The following is a 6,294-nucleotide window of genomic DNA, read 5'->3' as shown; positions in this document are numbered from 1 at the left end:
AAGAAACTCGTGGCAAAGGCCTTAAAGAAAATGAGATTATCATCGAAAAAGGAGAAGATGAGTAACACTGGAGGTATCATTAGATATCTTAATACCATGAATGAGATTGTTTCTGGTAAGCTTGCAGGCAAGCCTTAAAAATATATATATATAAATGTTATAAATAAAAGGTGCCCTTGTCGTAATCCTCTCTCAGTTTTGATATTGTCAGTATGATTACCGTTAAGCAACAAAAAAGTACGTCAAAGTGGATAATCATTGGATAATCGAGTCAACCCGATTACCGCATCATCTCAATTCCCTCAAACTTTTATAGCCTTTAGACACGTATAACTTAATATTAGCAAGACCATTCTTACTTTTGAAATGCTTAAAAACATAACGGTCCCATTGGCAAGCAAGATGTTATTGGAGATACTTATTTTATGAACAAAAACACTTTAATAAGGAGATATAAGACTACCCAGAAAATGTGTAAATATTAACCAGAGTTTTAAAGAGATTTTTGTAAGTAAAGTTGCACACACCAGTGGGTCTATAATGGGAGACTAGCTCAGCATGAGTATTTAAAAGATAGGGTTATATTAGTATGGTTTAAAAACTTAGGCAGATTTCCATAGCTAAAACAAGTTTGAGTTACTTCAATAAATGACTCTCCAACAATATTCCAATATTTTTGGTCAAAAAGGCCAGTAAATCCATTCGGTCCCGGTGCTTTCTTTTCCCCATTTAGAAAACAAAATTTATATATTAGAGGAGTATTGAGGACATTATTTTCAGAAACAAATTTTTTAAGAGGTGATCCTCTAAAATAACATCATGGTATTGCTAAACACTAAAGGTACATATGTTCCTAAAAAAATCAACAAAGGAATGACGAATATTATTGTTAGAGCATTGATGGATTGAATCCACCAAGCATTATTATGTCAATTTTGGTTATCATATTTTAGCTCCAAAACTCGAGGCTACTTGATTAAATTACTAGAGTCGACTTCGTTAGGTTAAACTATAAACAATAAAAATGTTGAGATTTGCTTTTGTTAGTATGAAAAACCTGAAGATGTATCAGCATCAACGAACACATCATCCTTCTTTTTGAGTGTTAGTAATACAGACTTGAATTTTTCCAGTTCTATCCATGTTTCCTTCAAGTCGTTTAGACTCTGTTATCAGTAACTTGATCATTTCATCATAGTCAAAATGTCAAGTATATATTAGTTGTTTTATACAACTTTGGTATATCATGTGACGAAGTATAACATTTATCTTTTGAACTTCGTAGATTAGACATAAAAATATTTGGTGATTCGTTGCTAGTTCGTCGTGTGCTGAACTTTCGTGTTGATTTCATACCCACAAAACTATGTTTAACTACATGAGTTTAAGGAAGTAGACTTCTAAAACTTGTTTCGTAATTGAAAGAAATCAAAGGATCTATTATATGACTGATCCCTTAAACAAGGACTTATCTAAGGATCTCTTATAGGATTGACCCCTTAAGCAAGGATCTCTAATAGGATCGGTCTCAAGGATTTCTAGCAGGACCGATCCTTAATGTTAAACAAATATGATGTTCTCTGATTTCGGCTACTAACTTAATGTTTGAAAATCTTTCGGAAATATGGTTTGGTTAGTATGGAAAGTTAACAAGATTTCGACATAGTATTTGAGCATGTGCTAAACTCTTATTACTTAGAGCTTCTCCAATGATGGTTGTATGTGCTTCCTAGGTGGCAACACAAACAAGACATCCTCATTCCAATTTTTCCTTAAGTTTAGGGAGGAAAAATAGTTCATCTCCAATGGTATTGTTTGTGATTTTTTATGGACTAAATGTAAATTTTATTTTTAGTAATTTTTAGATTTTATTATAGCTAAAAATGGTTATTTAATATATTGAAATTAATTTAGGTAAGCAAAAGCTTACTAGGATAGCTTGGTATTGTCAAGGTGAATGTCTAAAACTAGACATTCACCTTCACAATATCAAACAAAAATTAAGCCATGTCATCTTCACATTGATTTAAGAAGTTGGGGTTGGAGAAGAATTTTAGGAAAAATGAATGTCTATCCTGTGTGGACTTTGACACTTATCTTCACATATAATCCATTGGAGAATCTCTTAATGTTCAAGTATTTTCCTTGATACTCAAGGTGAGATCCCAAACCGAAATATTCTAAATATTTTGTGACATTCGGATTTTATGTGCCATTCATATCTCAGTGGATAAGGATATCTCCGGTTGATATTAATGCTTTATGCTAGTTAATATTAAGTTATCATCCAAGAGAGATTTAGGTATATTAGTTGGATTAAATTTGGAGTATTTACAAAACCAAAAATATGTGTTTATTGCTTATCTTTTATATCCACGTACTTGGTAATTCCTTGGTGTCCAAACTACGTACCTTGATCATTATAAATAGTGAAGTTTGTCTTTCTTGCATACTTATACCTGAATACACGGAACTTTATGTTTGTGTGAGGAAGCCAACTAGTAGTATTATCGTAATACTCACTGGAGAGGAGAGTACCCTAATTAGGTGAAATTTCTTATGTACGCGTTTAAAGAATTCTTTGGGATCAATAATCTTCTAGTAACACCATTGGTGGGAAACTAGATCATATTGTTATTTAGTTTTAGATTATTGATTTGATTGACTAATGTTATGTTAAACCCTTGATAAATCTAGTTTGTTTATTATGAGAGACTTCTAGCAATGCTAAACATACTTAAAAAATAAGTCTTTGAGCATCTGCTAAAATCTACTGGGAAAATTGGTACAACGGTTGGTGAACCATTAGGCTTATTCACGAGTCAGGGTGCAACGGTTCATGAACTGGGTTCACCAACCCTACATACTAGCGAACTCAATTGACCACGGTTTGTGAACAGGGTTCACCAACTGCTAGCCTATAATAAAAACTTCAAGAATTCAGTTCACAACGGTTCGTGAACCGGGTTCATGAACTGTTTCCAACTAAAATCACGGCTTGTGAACTGGATCGCCAACCTTCCTGTATTTCTGAAACTCATATATCTATGGTTTGCCAACTGGTTCTCCAATCTAACCTGAGCAGAAATATCAGATAGTTCAATATTTCTCTCTTATAATGTTTGAAACATTCTCAAGTGATAAAATCATTTGCATAAGCAATTTTCAATTGATCCACAAATTAATTCACAAACAATAAATTGCTTTGAACTAATATTGTTAAGGACCGTTGAACATCTTTGCTAAAATCATATTTCGAGAGTTTTAACAAGAAAAGCTTGATTCGAAACTTCTTCTTTGTAAATATACTAGAAGTCATACGACATAGTCTCAATAGATAAAATTGTAAGATAGTGAGTAAAATAGAATGGTTCAGTCTTCACATACCTGATACAGAAGCTCTCCTAATGTCTTCGTCGATCTTCATTATTCGAGGGTGATGTCTGATACTCACCTACCAAATTCTAACCTAGTCTGAGACTTGACTTAATATACTAGAAATCAAAATATAGTTTTGATCATCTAACATATACAACAAGCTTGAGATAACAAAAATTTTGGGTCAACCGAGCATTGCTATAACACAAAGCAACAATTATCCCAAACTCATTACATCACCAACAATCACAACATTGTATTAATAATTTCACAAGAATCCCAAATTCCAGGCACATTATTTAAGCGACAAGAAAGTAGCTTAAGGTAAATCAAAGCTCACATAAACAACAAGAGTAGTTAAGGTCTCATTCAATTCTGTCATTAAATTTCTAAACAAATCCATATAATTTTTGACTATGTGAAATTACATCTTCATTAGCGTTATCATCCATAAAATCTAAACTTCGATCTTTAAATATGCCAGTAATACTACTTATTACCAAGAAAGAAAATATGCAGCCCGATCCAAATGACTAAATTGAGCCACCAGATACACATTGAACTGCTACTTCCTGTTAAATTTAAATCTTGACGCCACTTAAACGTGTCAAAGGCACTTGAGTATTAGAGCTTTACGCACACTAATTGTGGAATTAGGTTAATGAGTTTGGTTAAACCTGAGTAAAAGTTTAGACTATGACATACATCTTCATTGAATATCCAGCAAGAGCAGCTGAGACAATAGTTCAAAAACTATAGCTCGATGGCTAACCAATATACATATCTACTTCCAGAGATGAAATCTCGGAACCAAGTCAAATTGTTAAAGATTGTGTCAGTTGACTCTAAAGTGGAGAGGATGCTTAAGAAAAAGAAAACATATTTAAATTTTTGATCAATAGGCTAAAGGATGATTCCACTTACACTTCTAAAGATGGCCCACTCTCAAAATAAGTGAGAGAGCGTAAACTTCCAGAATAAATTCATCTCCCTAACTTCACATGCTTCAAAGAAGATATTGATCTTAACGAGCGCGTGTTTTACTATGAGCAAAAAATGGATATAGATCCAAAGAACACTGATCATGGCACGCTTTTTTCCAAGCAGTCTAGTAGAGTATGCTTTAACTTGGTTTCAATGTGTAATATCAAACTCATTTCAAACGTTCCAAAATATTAATGAATTGTTCATGTAAAAATTTTCCTACAACATGAGACAAGTTGATGCGCTTTAATGTGTTTTTAGAGTTCCCCAACAGGAATATGAAAGCTTCACAGACTTTCTCAGAAGGTTTAAAGTTGTAACGCACCTATTGAGAAGACACAAGAGAAATTCTTCTAAGTCCCTTTCAATAATGCTCAGCTACATGAAAAGATCAGGGATTCCTTCACTGGATCAATCATATTTTTTATTAAAAATGTTTATAACAAAGCAAGCAACTGACTCAGGAGAGAACAAGACAACCTGATAATACCTACAACAACGACCTTAGAGCACAAAGTCTAATCAGCTGGACCATCTGCTAGCACTAAGAGACTATATTCTCCAAAGTCTCCTAGCAAGACGACGAAAAAGGTCAACTTTAAAGCAGAGTCTAATGCAAAGTGGTTGGAGGAAAGTAAGAATTTCACCAAGCTAAACTCAACTCCTAAGGTTATACTGCAATTTATTAAGAACAAGTTGTATTTCCTAATACCTCGATAGATGAGAAATGAACTGAAAGGCAAAGCTTACTTTGCTTATCATGAAGCTTATGGGCATCACACAATGACTCCAGAAACTTGATCAGATTCATTGATAATTTGATCAACGAAGTGAAAAAGAGAGGGTACCAAGTACACCATCAACTTTTTCGTTCAGCAACTTGTATGGACAAAACCTAATACAATTGCAAGTAGACTAACTGAATGATCCTGGACAATATTTATATAGAATTTGTATCTCTACATCTTCTCAATCAGTACATGTATTTAGACAAGATTTCGTGAACCTGATCGTTAAGAAGAGTACTTGGACGATCTAAAAAATCAGTATCCAGGATCAATCTAGTCGTATCCAAAAAATCCAATCGAAATTATTCCAAGTAATAAAACTTGTTATCTATCTTTCAAGATACGAATTCTACAAGAAACGAGTCTTGTAATCGATCACAATTAGATGGACGTATCTACTAAGATTGAATGCATACAACTTGCGTAAACCCAATTATAAAGATAAAAATATAATATGTAAAAGGAAAAACAAAAGACATCAGAAGTTTTGTTAACGAGGAAATCACAGCGGAAAAATCTTGGGACCTCGTTCATATTTGAACAACAAACTGTATTAAGGCGCTACAGACACTATCCTACTATTAGACTTCAGACTGGAATGTAATTGAGACCGAATCCACCCTCCAAGGATTCAGTTACAGTCGCGCTCCTTACGTCTCTTGAACCTCGCAAGGCTCAAAGTAATTAATTCCCTTAGTTGGAGTTCTTTACAGCTTAAGGGTTGGTTTAGTCGAAGTGAAGACTTTTGATACCAATCTTCCTCTCACAGATAAACCTATTTGGTTTCCCTTTAGATCAAAGATCAAGGCTTAGAAATCTGTATGCAATAGACAAATCTAGTAAACCTCACAATCTGGAACGCTTACACTCACTTAGATGAGAAGTCTGGATCATTTACTACCTCTCAAGAACAATCTTCAAAAGATCACTTAAGATCAATTTTCAGATATCCATCTTGAGGAATCAAAAAGTCTGAGACCAAGAGAATTTTGCGGTTACTATCTATCTTTCCTGAAAGAGATTATGAATACCTGGATAACAAAAAAGCAGGATCAGGCTTCACGAATCCCCAAAGCGAAGTCTTCACGAAATTATGTTTCTCATAGGAACTTAGGTCAATAAAGGACGACTCTAAAATCAACTA

This window comes from Papaver somniferum, chromosome 1 (genome assembly GCF_003573695.1).
Source record: "Papaver somniferum cultivar HN1 chromosome 1, ASM357369v1, whole genome shotgun sequence".
Classification (NCBI taxonomy): Eukaryota; Viridiplantae; Streptophyta; class Magnoliopsida; order Ranunculales; family Papaveraceae; genus Papaver; species Papaver somniferum.
This window is presented reverse-complemented; position numbering follows the sequence as displayed.